Source organism: Hyperolius riggenbachi, chromosome 10, assembly GCF_040937935.1.
Source record: "Hyperolius riggenbachi isolate aHypRig1 chromosome 10, aHypRig1.pri, whole genome shotgun sequence".
Classification (NCBI taxonomy): domain Eukaryota; kingdom Metazoa; phylum Chordata; class Amphibia; order Anura; family Hyperoliidae; genus Hyperolius; species Hyperolius riggenbachi.
The window spans coordinates 182,270,426-182,289,401 of NC_090655.1; the positions used below are offsets into that span (position 1 = coordinate 182,270,426).

Sequence of the window (18,976 nt, forward strand, 5' to 3'; positions counted from 1 at the left end):
CACTATTGAGCAGTTTGATAAAGGGCTTGTCAGCCCGAAACAGCGTCTGTTACTGCTGTTACCAATAAAAGAGCTTTATTTACCTTTGGTGGTGCCGACCCATCTGTATTGATTGGACATTGTGGTCCCAAGAGACACTGGGACGGGGTCGTGGCACACCCACCTATGCTAAGGTGCTCCTTACTTCACCTGTCTGCAACTGAGAGTGTCTCTGTTTGGTACAGTACTTAGCTCTAAGATGGCGGAGACCACAACGGTGGACACCTTCTTTTATAATGAGGCTCAGGCTTCTGAGATCTTGGCTCTTGATGATGGAGAAGTCGAGTTTCTGCAAGCACCTGATGTTAGAGCGCTACAGAGGGAATTGGAGATTGTTAAAAAGCGGAGGACGAATTTACATCTCCATGCCAAAACCCTAGGAGAATACTGTAGAGTAAGGAGAATACCACGAGCTATGAGATCTCAGATAGCCCCCATAATGTTCCCACATGATGTGGCCTTTACAAAAACATGGGAGTGCATCTGGAACAAAGCTTCATTCGATGTGATGTTACTTACCATTGCTCGTATACACAAGGAACTTCCGGTTCTCGATACAAAGATTGATTTTCTGACCTCTCAAATCAAAATCAATATGAATTCAAGTGAATTTATACAATACACTGAGATGCTTGTTAAGAAGATGGAGGAATTCACTAAAGCCGTCCAAAGTGAGAAAAGAGGGAAGTTTGTACGTGACTCGACTGACTACAACTCAGGCTAAGTCTACGCCTGGCAGAAACAACCGGTCCCGAGACGCCAAGGGCCCAGGGGTGGTAAGCCACCACGGGGACGTAAACCCAGGGTGCCTGGCGCAGGTTCCGGGGCAGACCCTGCGTCTGATGTGTCTGGTGCTGACTCCAGGGATCCGTCCCCAAACGTGGGAGCAGGAGGAGGACCAGGAGGGGCGGACGGAGGCGCAGGCGGCGCCGGGAGAGGCAGACAGCCTGTGAGCCCCAGGGTACTGAGACCCCGGAAGTAAGGAAGTCTCTGGTCGTAAACATCTCCTCATATCCCCTCACTGTGGAAGAAACTGAGGTTCTGGAATTAGGTTTATCCTATTGTCCCACAAATTTTCCCAATTTTTTCAATCTTGATCAAGAACTTTATCGCTTGTTTAGGTCATTGAAACTTAAACAATTTTTCTCCACTATACCATCATTTGCCAGTAGAACAGTACCAGTGGATGGATGGTTTGAATTGAAAACCTTGGGACTTAGAAATCGGAGTGATTTTGTGCCCCCCAGTCATCCTATTATTGAGTCTTACATTACCAAGGTACAGGAGGATCTTCACCAACTAGAAGTGGACTTCAATCGTGGTTCCTATAGGGTACAATGTAATTTAACCCCAGTCCAACGGGAAGCATTGGGAACATTGCAAAAGAACTCTGCCATCACGGTCCGCCCAGCAGACAAGGGCGGAGCCGTGGTGGTGATGGATACCATAATGTATGAGACCGAAGTGTTACGCCAATTGGCTGACACTGATGTGTATGAACTGATTGGTTATGATCCTGTGCTCTTGATAAGATCCAAAATTGATGACATATTAAATTCTGCATTGCACTCTGGTGTGATAGATGAGGGCTTATTTAAGTATCTCAGGGTTGAGTTTCCAAGTACTCCGTATTTGTATATACTACCCAAAATTCACAAGCGATTGGAGAGGCCTCCGGGGAGGCCGATAGTGGCAGGGATAGGTTCCATTTTTGTCCCTGTAGCCAAATTCCTCGATGGCCTTCTCCAACCGTTGGTGCAGACACTTCCCTCTTATTTATGGGACACGTCCATGTTCCTGGACAAACTTAATAAGCTTGATTTTGATGGTGATGTGTTCTTGGTCACCATGGATGTGGAGAGCCTCTACACCTCCATCCCTCATGATGGGGGTGTAGAGGCTGTTGACTGGTATCTTATGATGGATGCCGACCTTACATTAGAACAGCGGAGGTTTGCAATCAAATTGTTGGAAATTGTGTTGAGGTTTAACTATTTTTCTTTTGCAGGTGCCTTTTATATGCAATTTTATTTGTCACCATCTCGGAGGTAAACACAGGGAGAGGGATTCCCTGTTCAAAACGCCCACCAGGGGCGTTCTTACAGGATTTCCAGAGCTATCATTGGGCAGCTCTCTTTCCATAGCCACGCCCCCTGCCGCTCCCTAGCCTCCCTGCATGCTGGATGAGAGAATTAATCTATCATCCCAGCGTCGTGACCTATAGGTCATGAAAGTAGGCAAGTGCAGCGGTTTTTGCAGCTACCTGATCCTGAACTGTTCTCTGCAAAAGAAAAACACAGTAAAGTTAAGATAACCTAATCAGAAGTCAGAGCTCTCTGCAACTTTCAAAGTAGTAGAGCTCAATGGCTATTTGCATAGATAACAACTGGAGTTTCTTAACTCTTCCAGTACTGGAAACAAATATTAGACCTATGTCTTTGTTCATAATGCTTTATTTCTTAGCTGTACTACACAACCAATTCATTATATCAATTTTTTTTTCGCTTCAGTGTCTCTTTACATAGTTTAAGTTTAAATAGGTATATATCTATGTAGCGCACTTTGTAAATAAAAAAAATGCAGTTAAGTCATTCCAGGAACTTGCCAAATAATCACACATAAATTACTGTTTGAGTTGCAGAAAAAAAATGAGAACTGTATATTTGCATTATTAAAAAGATGAAAACACCTCCAGGTGGTGGGAGGTGCAACTCTATCAGATAATCCGATAACATCAAAGTGAATGATATTTACAATAGTAAAAATGGAAAGTCCCTTCAAGATTGGGGAATATGGATAGTTTTTTACGGCACTGCATAAGTTTGTATACTGTATATGCTGTTTTGAAGACCTAAGCCATTGAAAAATGATGCAGTTTATCTGTCTTCAGAGAAACCATTTATTTATCTCATGTTTATCTTTTTGTGTCAGCTTTTCTATTAGGTAAGAATGTATTCAATAAATGTATGACTGACTTTTGACACGTGAACAAGTCTAAAGGTTTCCAATCTCATGAATCCATATATTGATTTCTGAGCTTTGCTATACAGTTGTCCTGTTTTCAGATTATTTTTATTTAAATCTTTTCTTGAAGTGCACCTGCTATTTGCTATTGTATTCTGATTAACCGCTGTTACTGTACAGTCAAGTGACCCACAAGCCCAGAGGCGTATCTAGAAGGGTGCAGGCATGGCTTGTGCCATGGGCGTCACAACACCATGGGCGCCATGGCTGCCTCCTCCTCCCTCATGCTTCACCACCGTACTGAAGGATGCCTCTCAGGCGTTTGTATTATACTGGGGGATATCTTTCATTACTGGGGGGGGGTCTACTTATACTGGGGACACCTGCCAAATCTATCCTGGGGGGTTACTTATACTGAGGGGAACCTCTCATTACCTATACTGAGGGACTACTTATACTGGGGGGATACCTCTTACCACTTATGCTAAAGAAGGCTACTTATACTGGGGAGACATCTCTAACTACATATACTGGGAGAGTAACTTAAACATGGGTCTACTTATACTGGGTGAACTACCTCGGGCTACCTATACTAGGGTGCTACCTCTGGTTATTTTTACTTGGGGGTTAACTTTAGCAACCTATAGTGGGGAGACTTGTATCATTGCAAGAAAATAAGCTGTTATTATGGGAAAAGGTGGTCTGTTGGGGGAGGGGGCGCAATTTCAGTGTTTGCCATAGGCGCTATGTCACCCAGATACGCCCCTGCACAAGCCCTCCTGGCTGTATTTAAAGGAAGGAGTGGTTGCTGAGGACTTCATTTGATAAAATAAGGTTATTTAAAGATATCTTTAAGGCACTGAGCCTCTACTGCACTGCACATGCCAGTCATAAATTAATTAATGCCCACTTTGTATGCTCTGCACTCTATGTTCTTATTGTGCTGAAGTGTGTGTAGGCAGTAAGTGCACTAAATGTTTTACTAAAAAAGGCGATAATGATTGTGCTGTCTGATATATTCATTGTTTGATCACATAGGTGAATGTTCTTGACAGAGGAACCAATGTCTTAATTTAGTGTAGCTGTAGAGGCAGAGCTGGGACAAGGTCCTCCAGCACCCAAGGCTGAGACACCAAAGTGCGCCCCTCCATCCCTCCCACCCCAGCCATCACACACTGATTGCTATTAGAATAAGAGTCTCCCCAGGGCCCCCAACACCTCCAACACCTTCATCTCTAGTTATCTGGCTTGCAATCATTGTCATGTATCCCCTTCCTTATTTCTCTCTGCTTCAAACACAATAGGGGAATGATAGCTGAGTGAGTTTTGCGCCCCCTCCTACACTGCGCCCTGAGGCTGGAGCCTCTCTTGCCTCGGCCCAGCTCTGTGTAGAGGTAAAGTTTGTGATAAAGTTACCAGTATGAGGGGAAATGTAACACTTTGAGAGGGGCTAAGTGCACCCCAAAGCGTATCCCTCCCCCTCCCCCAAGTGTCTAACCCTTGAAAGAGAACTGGACCACTTGAGGCTGCTGAGAGAAATCAGGGGACTGCCTATTACTGCTAACTGCTGAGGTTGGGCTGTCACTGCACTGGAAGAATTTTGAGGTCATTGACCTGACCACTGCCTGCTATGTATTTAAAGGTGCCCATTAACGGTACAATTTTTTCACCAAATGCGATCTTTCAGTGTGATTTTTATGATCGAGTTACATAGTTACATAGTTACTTTGGTTGAAAAAAGACATACGTCCATCGAGTTCAACCAGTACAAAGTACAACACCAGCCTGCTCCCTCACATATCCCTGTTGATCCAGAGGAAGGCGAAAAAACCCTTACAAGGTAAAAATTCCTTCCCGACTCCAGATGGCAATCAGATAAAATCCCTGGATCAACATCATTGGCATTACCTAGTAATTGTAGCCATGGATGTCATTCAACGCAAGGAAAGCATCTAAGCCCCCTTTAAATGCAGGTATAGAGTTTGCCATAACGACTTCCTGTGGCAATGCATTCCACATCTTAATCACTCTTACTGTAAAGAACCCTTTCCTAAATAAATGGCTAAAACGTTTTTCCTCCATGCGCAGATCATGTCCTCTAGTCCTTTGAGAAGGCCTAGGGACAAAAAGCTCATCCGCCAAGCTATTATATTGCCCTCTGATGTATTTATACATGTTAATTAGATCTCCTCTAAGGCGTCTTTTCTCTAGACTAAATAAACCCAGTTTATCTAACCTTTCTTGGTAAGTGAGACCTTCCATCCCACGTATCAATTTTGTTGCTCGTCTCTGCACCTGCTCTAGAACTGCAATATCTTTTTTGTAATGTGGTGCCCAGAACTGAATTCCATATTCCAGATGTGGCCTTACTAGAGAGTTAAACAGGGGCAATATTATGCTAGCATCTCGAGTTTTTATTTCCCTTTTAATGCATCCCAAAATTTTGTTAGCTTTAGCTGCAGCGGCTTGGCATTGAGTACGATTATTTAACTTGTTGTCGATGAGTACTCCTAAGTCCTTCTCCAAGTTTGATGTCCCCAACTGTATCCCATTTATTTTGTATGGTGTTAGACCATTGGTACGACCAAAATGCATGACTTTACATTTGTCAACATTGAATTTCATCTGCCATGTATGTGCCCATATAGCCATCCTATCCAGATCCTGTTGCAATATAACACTATCTTCCTTAGAGTTGATGATTCTGCACAATTTTGTATCATCTGCAAAAATAGCAACATTGCTCACTACTGTATCCACTAGGTCATTAATAAATAAATTGAAGAGCACTGGACCCAGTACAGACCCCTGTGGGACCCCACTGCTAACAGTCTCCCATTTTGAGTATGATCCATTGACCACAACTCTTTGTTTTCTGTCCATTAGCCAGTTCCCTATCCAAGCACACAGACTCTTCCCCAGTCCTTGCATCCTCATCTTTTGCACCAGACTTTTGTGGGGAACAGTGTTGAAGGCCTTAGCAAAGTCTAAGTATATCACATCTACAGCATTCCCAATATCCATATTAGCATTCACTACCTCATAAAAGCTGAGCATGTTAGTCAAACAGGACCTGTCTTTAGTAAACCCATGTTGATGCTGAGAAATAAGATTATTTTCTACTATGAAGTCATGCATAGTATCTCTTAGTAACCCCTCAAATAGTTTGCATACAACTGATGTTAAGCTTACAGGTCTATAATTTCCTGGATCTGATTTTTTGCCCTTCTTAAATAATGGGAAAACGTGGGCTGTACGCCAATCCACTGGGACTCTGCCAGTTGCAAGAGAGTCACAAAAGATAAGATAAAGGGGTTTATCTATAACTGAACTTAATTCCCTTAGGACCCGAGGATGCATGCCATCCGGGCCAGGTGCCTTGTCTATTTTTAATTTATTTAGTCTTGCCTTTACTTCTTCCTGCGTTAAGTATTTAATATTACAGTTAGAAGATTGAGACTCTTCCGCCTCTGTAATTTGCAACAGTGCTGTTTCCTTTGTAAAGACAGAAGCAAAGAAAGCATTTAATAACTCTGCCTTACCTTGGTCATCCACCATTGAGTTTCCACCTTCATCCTTTAGGATATAGAAAATTCGCCATTTATGAAGGCATTTGATAAGGAACGATTCTTTGGTAGACTGCTAAATAGAATAAAATTGTTCCAAAAGTTGGATTTTAGGATCAAATTTGAAGGAGGAATCGTTCAGTACGATTGTGAACAATCTATAATTGCCTTCCAATTAGTTACTATTATTCAAATCACATTGAAAGATTGCATTTAGTGAAAAAATGTACCGTTAATGGAGAAAACCCCAGGTGGGCAGATGGGACACAGAGGCATGTTCTCTGCCTCACGACATGCCTCTGTGACCCCACACCACCGATCTCTGCCCCCCCCCCAACCTCCACACAATAGCCCCCGAGATTGGCGACATTATTTGTCACCATCTCGGAGGTAAACACAGGGAGAGGGATTCCCTGTTCAAAACGCCCACCAGGGGCATTCTTACAGGATTTCCAGAGCTATCATTGGGCAGCTCTCTTTCCATAGCCACGCCCCCTGCCGCTCCCTAGCCTCCCTGCATGCTGGATGAGAGAATTAATCTATCATCCCAGCGTCGTGACCTATAGGTCATGAAAGTAGGCAAGTGCAGCGGTTTTTGCAGCTACCTGATCCGCCTAGCCCCATGGATCAGGTAGCCTACTTTTTCTTTTTTTTTTTCTTTTTTTGAGCCCACCTCAGGCTCTCTTTAAAGTGGAACTGAAGAGAGAGGTATATGGAGGCTGCCATGTTTATTTCCTTTTAAGCAATACCAGTTGCCTGGCAGCCCTGCTGATCCTCTACCTCTAATACTATTAGCCATAGCACCTGAACAAGCATGCAGCAGATCAGGTGTTTCAGACTTTAAAGTCAGATCTGACAAGACTAGCTGCATGCTTGTTTCTGGTGTTATTCAGATACTAATGCAGAGAAATAGACCAGCAGGGCTGCCAGGCAACTGGTATTGATTAAAAGGAAATAAACATGGCAGCCTCCATATACCTCTTACTCCAGTTCCCCTTTAAGGCTTGGCTTCTCCCCACCTCCTTTGATTCACTGAGTGTTCACTGGGGATGCTATTAATATTGTGCTGTGTGTGGATGGGGGGGGGGGGGGTGTCGGTTGTTTGGAGAACCTCTCCCTGCAATCAGAGTGTAGTCCTGATTTTGTCCCAATACACACACTCGCAAGTATTCTCCAAGTGGTTCAATTTAAGGGAAGACAAGTCAGTAGGAGGAGGAAATAGTATTTCCCTGTTGTCGCCTATATTTCCCCCAGCCCAGCAGTTCACTCTGGACACTTTACTCTGATGTATTGGCAGTCCAAAGAACCATCTTACCCCCCCCCCCCCTAATGGTCAATACATTTCAATTCCAGCTGTTTTTATATTTTAAATACTTGATTCACTGCTGGTCTTCACCTCACAATAGTATGCCTCCTTAACATTTGTGCTAGACTGCTGGCACCTTTCATAAGTGAGCAAGTAGTGGAAGGTTATTACCAGTTCCAGCTCCACGTTGTTGCCCATGATATACTGAGCCTAATGGTGCCCATACATGGTACAATTTTTTTCATCCAATCTTACCATTTCTATGTAATATCAGGGAACTAAGAAAAAATGGGGGGAAGGCTGTGCATCCCTAAATACATGCTGCAATTGAATGGTTAATCGCATAGGCATACACCGCCTCTATTAGACTGAAAAATGCATGCCCTGCATCCAAAACAAGTGCTAACATTTATTACACTAGGAGTAACTTTAGCTTCCAATATGGTTTGCATGCAAAGTATAACGTACTAGACACTTGCGCCACGGTGAGGCAAACCTCCGGGCAAGTGACCTAACCTAACTTTAAAACCTTGGGAGTAGCTAAGCAAAAAAAAAGTGTAACATTTTGTTGGACTTTGCAGAAAGCCTATTAGAAGTGCTGCACACATGAGCTGGTTGTCATTTCAGATGCAGCCTTAGTGGTATGCGCTGGCGCTCTCCTCCCTGTCCAACAAAATGTAAGTTACACATTTTTTTTGCTTAACTGCTCCCAAGGTTTTAAATTCAGGTTAGGTCACTTGCTCGGAGGGTTGCCTCACCGTGGCGCAAGTGTCTACTACATTATACTTTGCATGCAAACCATAATGGAAGCTAAAGTTCCTCCTAGTGTAATAAATGTTAGCACTTGTTTTGGATGCAGGGCATGCATTTTTCAGTCTAATAGAGGCGGTGTATGCCTATGCGATTAACCATTCAATTGCAGGATGTGTTTAGGGATGTGCAGCCTTCCCCCCATTTTTTCTTAACTCTGCAAGTATATAACTATCAGGTTAGCTGCTACCAGCCCCTTCTCCTGAGTTTCCTGTTTGCATGATAAGTAGTAGCAGTTTTGTATATGATTTGCATCTGAATTGAATGCAAAGTTTGCAGAAAGCCTATTAGAGGTGCTGCACACATGAGCTGGTTGTCATTTCAGATGCAGCCTTAGTGGTATGCACTGGTAATATAAGGGAATTATCCTTTCAGTGTATTCACTTGATTTAACCTTATACTACATAGAAAAGGTGATTGGAAGAAAAAAAAATTGTACCATGTATGGGCACCATAAGGGGGATTGTGGTCACATAAAAATCTGTCATAGGACAAGATGTGGCCCCAAGCCACAGGTTAAATGTGGAAGGTTTATATTATGTGATATTCTGGTGTGGTGAAGTCAACACACAAATCCACACCTTTTTGAGAGGATTAAATGAGTTAATAAATGTATTTTTTCCAGTAACCTGCAGGACAGGTCCACCATGAGACGACATAGGCTCCTCCCAGAAACAGGAAACGTTCCACTTGAGCACTCTATAAATTTGGTTGGCGACGCATGGTGGGCCTGCCTGGAGAGGATGGGGGTCCGATGTAAGAAGGTCGGCTGTTCTACCTTCTTAGAATGCGTCTTGGCTGCCCGGGTGGTGGTGGTTCCGAGGACGCGAGCGGCGTCCATGATTCTCTCTTGGCGGAGGCTGTGGCGCGCCGGAAGTGACGTGGGGCAATCCTGGGCGTCCGGAGTGATTGGCAATCGGGTTGCCCTCAATGGCGGCGCTCGTAGAGCGGACTTCCGCCCATACGCGACGTCACTTCCGGTCGCGTGAGTGAAGAGACGCCGGATACCTGCATGGCTCGGCATTTCGTTGTGCGAGCGGAGCAGGATGGACGCTAAGCAGGAGCCGGGAAAGGTAAGATGGGCGGAAGGCTTGGTGACCTTTATGGTATGAGCCGAGGATCCCTATATCGCGTCTATGCTGAGGTCTGATCTGATTATAAATATTAAGACACATAGCATATGATACTGCTTAAGCGTCTGATCTGAGGTCTCTTACTTTGACAGAGGATACTTATTAATGTATATATTGCGTCTGTCTGAGGTTTGAATTTATGCAGGGCTTAGTATGTATATCCATGCATATATTTTGGGACATCTGGCAGTCACTTTGTTGCTAATTCATCTAGATGTCTTATTACGAATTTAGAAAGCCTTTTGTCTCTGCATATATTGTATATATTTTTTTCCCCAGAGTACCTCAGTTAAGGTTTATGTATTGTTTATTGATATACATGTACCTTTTTTCATTCTGGTGAACGGATGATTACTCTAATCACGCTCTGAGAATTTTATGCACCTGGGTGTCATTATAGCTACAGTTGTAGGCAGAGGATTGACATTTGGTTTTTATTGTGTTTTATTATAGGGCACAGAGTCTGCTGACCCTTCAAGGCCTAGGAGGCGTTGCCCGCTCTGTGACACAAAACTTGCCCATACGTACACTAAACAGTTTTGCCAACCCTGTTTTGTAAAATTAATTCAAGAGCAATCAGGGGGTTTGAAAGAGGAGATTATGACAGCAGTTAAACAAGAAATGTCTGATACAATTAAATCCTTAAAGGAAGTTTTTTCTGCTGCTATGACCCCACCTACAGATACGTCTAGTGCTAGCGCTAGTACGGCTGCACTGGCAACTCCTGTACCTTGTACTGGTGAAACAAGGTCTGAACAGCCAGCAAAGAGTAAGAGTAAGAGTAAATCCTCCACCAAAAGACCTATCATTTCTTCCTCTGAAGATGAAGAGGCTGAAGAAGGGGAGTAGGAGGATGATAATGAATCTGAAATATCTTCAACCAAGAGTATGGAGAGTATATCAGAAATAAAGAAGGTGTCTAGATTTAGATTTCCGGCTGATGAGACTGATCAACTGATATTGGCGATCAATAAGACTTTAAAAATTGAACCAAAGAAATCTGAAGAGATATCTTTACATGATAGATTGTACCAGGGAATGGAACCGGATGAGCCACTTACATTTCCGGTACATAGATCTACAAAGAATACGATTCTTAGTCAATGGAAGTACCCAGATAGAAAGTTGTTCATGTCTAAGGGGTTTATTAAGAGGTTTCCATTCGCTGAAGCGGATGCCAAAGTATGGGATCGATGTCCTAGACTTGATGCAGCATTCTCTCAAGTTAATAAGGATAACGAATTAGCTTTTGAGGATCTGGGATATCTTAAAGATCCACAGGATAAGAAGGTGGAGTTTGCACTTAAGAAAGCATGGACGTCAGCAGGAGCAAATTTTTCGACCAGCAGCTGCAACATGTGTATCCAGGGTATTAGCCTTATGGGTAAAGGACGTTGAAGAAAAGGTAGAGAGAGGAGCATCTAAAGAGGAGATCCTAGAGTCATTAGATGTGGTGTCAAAGGCTACGGATTACATAACAGACGCAGCAGCAGAAAACATAAGAGTGAATGCAAGAACTTCTGCTTTAATTAATTCCGCAAGACGTAATTTATGGATAAAGAATTGGGAAGGCAGTCAGGCCTCAAAAGCAAGGGTGTGTAACATACCCTTTGATGGAGACCTGTTGTTTGGGGCCCAGCTGGATGAGATACTGGAGAGAACAGGAGATAGAAAGAAGGGATTCCCAAAGAAAAAGAAATTTATACAGAATAAGAGGTTCTTCAGAAGAAATAGACAGGAAAGCAGGGATAAACCTCAGCAGAGAAGGAAACCCTGGGCTATCAACAGAGAGGGAACGAAAAGGAATTTTCCTTTTCGGAACCCAGAAAACCAAGAGAAGAAGTGACGCCAAAGAAAGAGTTGGGGGTCGTCTAACACAATTTTATTCTCAATGGACGGAAATAAGCAGAAAGTATTTCATCCTCAGTCTGGTAAATCAAGGGTACAAGATCCAATTTCAATCACTTCCAAGAAACAGGTTTGTTTCCACTCCTCTGCCAAGGGACATACAAAAGCGTCAGGCCTTACAAGGCATCATAAGGGATATGATAGAGGAGAAAGTTGTTGTTCCGGTTCCTTGCGATCAACATTGCAAGGGATTTTACTCTACGATTTTTCTAGTAAAGAAACCGACGGGCAAATTCAGGTTAATCTTGAACCTAAAACCTTTAAACCCGTTTGTGACTTATCAAAGATTCAGGATGGAATCAATCTTCTCTGTGAGAAACTTGCTAAACCCCAACTGCGTCATGACGAATATAGATCTGAGGGACGCCTACTGGCATATCCCAATAAGAGAGTCGTCACAAAAATTTCTCAGATTTGCGGTAAAACGGAAAGATTCAATCCAGCACCTCCAGTTCAGAGTCCTGCCCTTCGGCATTTCATCAGCACCCCGCATATTCACGAAAGTAATTGGGGAGGTGATAAAGGACTTTCACGTAATGGGAATTCTGGTAATTCCCTATCTAGACGACTTACTAGTAGTGGCAGACTCTTATCAACAGGCAAAGGAGGACACGAAGAAGGTGCTGGATCAACTTCAAGCTCTCGGTTGGCTGATAAATTGGGAGAAGTCGGTATTGGAACCGACATCAAAGATACAGTTTCTAGGAGTAGTCATAAACTCAGAAAAAGAAAGGCTGTACTTAACAGAAGAAAAGATGACAAAGTTAAAGAGGATAATACAAGATTGTATAACATATCCAAATCTAACAATAAGAGAAGTCATGCGAATACTAGGATTTCTGACGTCAACATCCCCTGCAATCCAGTGGGCGTTATTGCACACAAGACAACTCCAATTTTGGATGATGGAAGTCTGGAGCAAAAAGCAGGAGGATTTGGAAACAGAGGTAACATGTCCAGAGACAGTATTAAAGTCATTAGAATGGTGGACGTCAGAAAAGATTCTAACCGAAGGAAGATTATGGACAATCCCAACACAAAGATATATTACCACGGATGCAAGTCTCCTAGGATGGGGAGCTCATCTAGACGGGAAGATGTTCCAGGGTCTCTGGCCAAGACTAATAAGGCACCAGTCGTCAAATTACAGAGAGCTAAGAGCAGTAAAAGAGACATTATTACGGACAGTACAGTTACTGAAAGGGCAACATGTGCAGATCAGGACAGACAATACGACAACAGTAGCCAACATAAACCGCCAAGGGGGGACAAGGTCAAAGAAGCTTCTAGACCTGGCAATAGAAATCCTAACGATAGCGGAAGACAATTTCCTATCCTTATCAGCAGTCCACCTAAAGGGTTCCTTGAACAGCATGACGGATTTTCTAAGCCGACACAGACTATCGAATTCCGAGATAGAAATATCCAGGAAGGTCTTCAGAACCTTAGTCAGGAAATGGGGTCAGCCCCAGCTGGACATTTTTGCGAACAAAAGAAACATAAAATGCAGAAGATTTTATTCCTTAAATCCAGGAGAAGGGGTGGAGGCAGTGGACGCGCTCAGTCAATGTTGGACCTTCAAGAAGGCATATGCGTTCCCACCAATTCAACTGATACCCCGAGTTTTGCAGAAATTAATGCAGACCAGAGCAACTTTAATCTTTATAGCTCCAGACTGGCCAGGGAGAAGCTGGTATCCAATTCTCCTGAAGATGAGGCTGGAGGGACCAGTGAGACTCCCTCACGGGAAAGTGCTGTCTCAGGTGCAGAGAGGAAGTGTAAGTTACATACCAAATCTAAACCTGTCTGCCTGGCTTCTGAGAGGTCTCCTTTAAGGAAGAGAGGGGTTTCAGAAAGAGTTATCAGTACACTTCTGGACTGTAGAAAGAAGATAACCAGGAAAATATACTTAAAATACTGGAAGACTTTCAACATGTGGAAGGAACAATCAGGATTTTCCGGAGGAGTGATACCCACAGTGTTAGAATTTCTGCAGGACGGAGTAGAGAAGAATATTGCTCTCAGTACATTGAAGGTACAGGTGACAGCAATATCTACTTATCTGGACATAAAATTAGCAAACGATCCCCTTATTATTCAGTTCTTTAGGTCTATAGAAAGAAAGAAGCCTATAATCAATAGGAAGGTTCCTTCTTGGGATCTATCCTTAGTATTAAGAATTTTAAAGGGAGACCAATTTGAACCAATAACGGAAATTCCGATAAGACAATTGACAATGAAAGTAATTTTTTTAGTAGCAATTACTTCAGCCAGAAGAGTGAGCGAGCTGGAAGCCTTATGCTGTGACGAACCCTTTTGTCTAATGTTTAAGGACAAGGTGATATTAAAAACATGTGAGGAATTCCTTCCTAAGGTAGCTACAAAATGTCATAGGTCACAGGAAATTGTACTACCATCATTCAATGAAGAACCATCCTTGGACGTCAGAAGGTCCCTTATAGCTTATTTGGATAGAGTAGCAGATTTCAGAGAATCAAGAGCTCTATTTATCAATACCACAGGAGCTACAAAGGGTAGAAAGATGTCTAAAAGAACTATAGCCAAGTGGATAAAGATATGTATAGAAGAGGCCTATAGGTTAGCAGGATCTACACTGCTAGGTACAGTTAAGGCTCATTCAACTAGGGCAGCTGCCACATCATGGGCCTACAGAGCGGGTGCTACGCCAGAAGAAATTTGTAGAGCCGCTACGTGGTCAAGTATGGGCACCTTCTCAAGACATTACAGGGTGAATCTGATGACTGCATGACAACAATCCTTTGGGGAGAAAGTTCTACAGGCAGTCGGCCCACCCTAGAATTGGTAAGATCTTCTTGCTCATCTTCTCATGGTGGACCTGTCCTGGAGGTTACTGGAAAACCCAGTGTTAGTTACCTGGTAACATCCTTTTTAGTAACCTCCAGGACAGGTCCGTAACCCACCCGGATAACGGGATATATATATATGTATAGATATATGTGTATGGAAATGTATTTATGTATGTATGCAGTTATGTATATAGGTACATGGTATAATGACCCTCTTTTTGGTTAACAGTTCTTGTGGTTGACTGAGGTTAGAGGGGTCGGTTTAAAATTTATAGAGTGCTCAAGTGGAACGTTTCCTGTTCCTGGGAGGAGCCTATGTCGTCTCATGGCGGACCTGTCCTGGAGGTTACTAAAAAGGATGTTACCAGGTAACTAACACTGGTTTCAGAAATAATTCTTATTCTTTATATTTTTAAATTACTCTTAAAGGATACCCGAACTGACATGTGACATGATGAGATAGACATGTGTATGTACAGTGCCTAGCACACAAATAACTATGCTGTGTTCCTTTTTTTCTTTATCTGCCTGAAAGAGTTAAATATCAGGTATGCAAGTGGCTGACTCCGTCCTGACTCAGACAGGAAGTGACTACAGTGTGACCCTCACTGATAAGAAATTCCAACTATAAAACACTTTCCTAGCAGAAAATGGCTTCTGAGAGCAAGAAAGAGGTACAAAAGGGCAATTTCTTATCAGTGAGGGTCACAGTTTTAGAAGAAAAAACTGTTGGTAATGCTTTTATAAATCTGGCCCAATGCATCTCTGTCAGCCCTGACACTGCCGCTCACCATCACAGCACCACCAGGACCTCCGTTGCTCCCCACCGAACTGTTTTTTGTTTTTATAACAGGAGTTATATTTTATGTACAATAAAAGTTTAAACCTAAAGAAGTATAAAAACACGTATTGCCTCTTATTCACTTAAATTGCCATAAAAAGGAATGGACAACAACTTTAGCCTTCCAAACAACAGCTGTTTTGTTCCAGAAAAAGTCAAAACACACACTTCAAAACCACTCCCTTCTGCAGCTATGTTTATTTTAACTAACAGGAGGAAGAAAAGTCCACACTGATCTCATAAGGTAGTCAGAACAGTTCCCTGGCTCAAAATATTTCCATATTATCCTTTGCCATTTGGATTCTGTGGTAAAGAAAGCATCTAATACATTATTCATAATAAACGCTCTGTTAATTGCTTTAAATGTCATTTTATTTTTATTGTGAAGCAGTTGATGATACATTATTTGCAGCATGCTTAAGATTAAACATGATTATGTTCCAGCATTATTCTTTCAGGCTTTCCTGTCTGTGTCAGGCTTATAGAAACTGTATTCTCATCTCTAAGCCCACCCTTTGGGAGACAGTCTGAGGAAACGTCACCTTGGCAACCAGGCTCCATCAGATTCCTCACGCATACACACATACATATACATCCTAACAGGAGCACCTGATACTAGCATCAGATCTTGGACGGAAGGTAATCCTGGGGTCAGGGTAATACATTTTAACCCTTTTTGTTCGTAATTATTTCTAAGCTGTTATGTGCAATTTTTTCTTTTCCCAACATAAAACGACTTTGCATTGCAATTGCATGTTTATAAATTGCCTCATATGCATGTAGCTTCCAGTTTTGTTTTTTGCTTTTTTCAGTTTTTTTCTTATTTCTAACCCTTTGTGTGCTGGATCAATGAAGCAGTTACAAAACACAATGCATACCAGTATGTTTCCAAGCATGAAATACAAGGACAAAGCCGTTGAGGCTATATTCACCTTTTTTAACATCTACATGCTATTATTTATTTTCATCTTTTTTGTTATTGATGATATGTGTACATTCATTGTTTTACATACAAAAAAAAGCTATTTTGCAGTAATTTTGTTCTTGGCATCAGTGCTCCAGTAGGTATACTGATTAGGATATTGGCTTACTTTTGATGAAACAGAGCATAGAATGAGCTGATTTGATGGATACTTGCATCTTGCCATTAGATAAATTACAGGGACACTTAGCAGGTGAATTAGCCATGCACATGCTGATTTTGTATCTTATTTCATTGTTCTTCAGCAAGTCTTCAGCTGCAGTGTTTAAAGAGCTGCATATAACATGATGTCATCTTCATTTCTTGATACCGTTTACTAGCACCAGAATGTTGCAGTTCCATTACGGTAGATGATTCCATGTTCCAGTAAAATGATGTTTGCTATTTACACGTAAATTAGCATTTCTTTTTTTATTTTGTAAAAGATGTTTCCTATTAGTAAATATCAATCTATATGTATTTCCGCCATTAAGGTTTACATGTTAATATGCCTATGAACATTATTTCTTTAACAACGGTGTATTTGCTATTGTAACAAATGTACCTCTGCTGTTTGGCTACCAGAAAGGCCATATTTAAATGCTGACTATTAAAAATTGCATAAAATCTCCAGATTGCAGCAGTGGCCAATCAGGCCTCGCTTTTATTTTTTATAAATGTTTTGCAAAAACAGCAGATTCCAAATGTTTTGTGATTCAGGAGCACAAGGCATCATTGACAGCACTGGGCTTTATTGCTTACATCTACAGTTAGTCAATTGTGACTCTATGGGCTAAATAGATAATAATGGTATTGAAACTCATGCTGAAGATTCCATATGCATTTCTAGCATTATCAAAGTCTGTGAATAGGTAATGGTCTGTAGTGTGTAGAATATGCAACATGTCTGCAGTAATTACAGAGTGAAACTTCCCAAGTGATTTATTTTATATGCTACTTAGCATTATAATCAATTCATGTTCACTAGCAAATAATTTAAAGGGGAAGGAAAATCAGAAGAGGGGCTTAAAATAAAATACGATTGCTGTGGATCCACAAACTATGCAGTGTAATGGCCCCTCAAGCATACTCTAAAACTATCTCAAAAACCTGAGCACCAGCCATTGCACAGCGTACAAAATTATTTATTGTTTATAACCAGGTATCTATAATCTCTGGACAACAGTACTTTGGTGCTCCACAGCACTGGAAGCATAGATACACGTCATCCAGCCACATGGAGAGGAAGAGTTTAAAGCACAAAGCTTGCACTTAGGACAGGAGTTAGGCCAAAGAATTAGCGAAGCTGAAGTACATAGTTGGTATGTCTTGAAAATGCTCAGATCACAATATTCAGATTTACTGTAAACTCTCTCACCATAGTTGTAGTAGCAATGCGCCACTCGACTTACACATCCATCTCCAGTGTCAGTGCCTGTTCCAATCATAACAGGTAATCCACGCCAGCGTAAAACCATAGTCTGGACAAATTTGCAATTGTGGGGCTCCTCTTGCTTGTCTGTGAGCTGCATTGTGTGGGGAAACAATCTATGCCTGCAGGTAAAGATTCATCACTGCATGTAATACAGTAGCTTCTAACCACAGTCCTGACACATGATCAGTTCCTCCAGCAACAAGCACCAGCTGTGAAGTTCCTTCTAGATGTGGGGTGGTGTCATGCACCCAGACATATGATGGCAATTCATTTTGCTTGCAGGCTTCCTCAGGTTCACTAACAAAGATCCATGCAAATGTGATCAGCTGTTGGTACATAATAAAAATGATTATAGTTTTTAATAGTTATTTACAGTGCTATTTTAGCCACCTGTAAATTAGGCAGTTGCACTGCCTGTTGGGGGAGGTGGGCAAGGAACTGTGCAAAAAACTGTTCACATTATGGACAGGGCAGCCACATTGGGAGACAAATGACCTTTGCAATAAAATGATCCCTCTAATTAGGGAGTTGAATGTATAGAAATATATGGTGTCGTTCCTTCATGTGTACTGAATCCAACAGAAGTATATATCAGGATGAATATTCCATGGCAAGCTATGTACACACACTAGATTTAACTCGATAATTACCGCCTCTACTGAGAATCTAGCATGCATACAGAAGCCCCCTATATTTCTCAGCTTGTCAGCGAGTGATTCTGGCAGATCGATTGAGCTGAACACTGGCTGGGGGCATTGTTGTCCCCCCTCGCCCCACCCAATCAGTGACACTCCTCAAGCATTGCTTCGTCAGCCCCCCACCCCACTACACAGATCAACAGAAGGTGTCACTAGCCTAGAGACTAGTAATACATCTGTTCAGCCTCAGCCCTGTACTATCACCCGTGTCCTGACCCCTGCCAGGCAACATGCCTTGTGTATACAAGGCTATTTTCTGTTGTATTAACATCAAGATAATTGTCAGTCAACACTTGCATATTAACCCAATCTTACAGTAGAATACAATGGCTATTTTCTAGGGAAATGTATCCTAACTGAATAGAATTACACAATAAGTTCCTATGTGCAGGAGGACTGAGAATGGAAGCCAGCACAGCACCTGTCTATAGGGAAAGGTATAAGCTATCTCAGAGGTGCTAATGAGCTATTCAAGCAGAGATAAAGG

General features: G+C 42.1%; 2 protein-coding genes across 5 annotated transcripts in view; one reads left to right on the forward strand and one right to left on the reverse strand.

Annotated features, from left to right (window-relative positions):
* The window catches only part of PRAP1 (proline rich acidic protein 1), a 290,117-nt gene that overhangs the window by 77,022 nt on the left and 194,119 nt on the right, over window positions 1-18,976 (reverse strand). The window lies entirely within an intron of this gene.
* CALY (calcyon neuron specific vesicular protein) overlaps window positions 15,907-18,976 on the forward strand; it is an 84,571-nt gene continuing 81,501 nt past the window's right edge. Inside the window, exons 1-2 of one of the 3 annotated variants that reach the window (XM_068255349.1) lie at window positions 15,907-16,034; window positions 16,623-16,723. The gene's annotated coding sequence lies outside the window, so the exon portion shown is untranslated. Of the gene's footprint in view, window positions 16,052-16,622; window positions 16,724-18,976 lie in introns of all 3 variants that reach the window. The other 2 variants (XM_068255350.1, XM_068255348.1) reach the window with 2 other exon arrangements.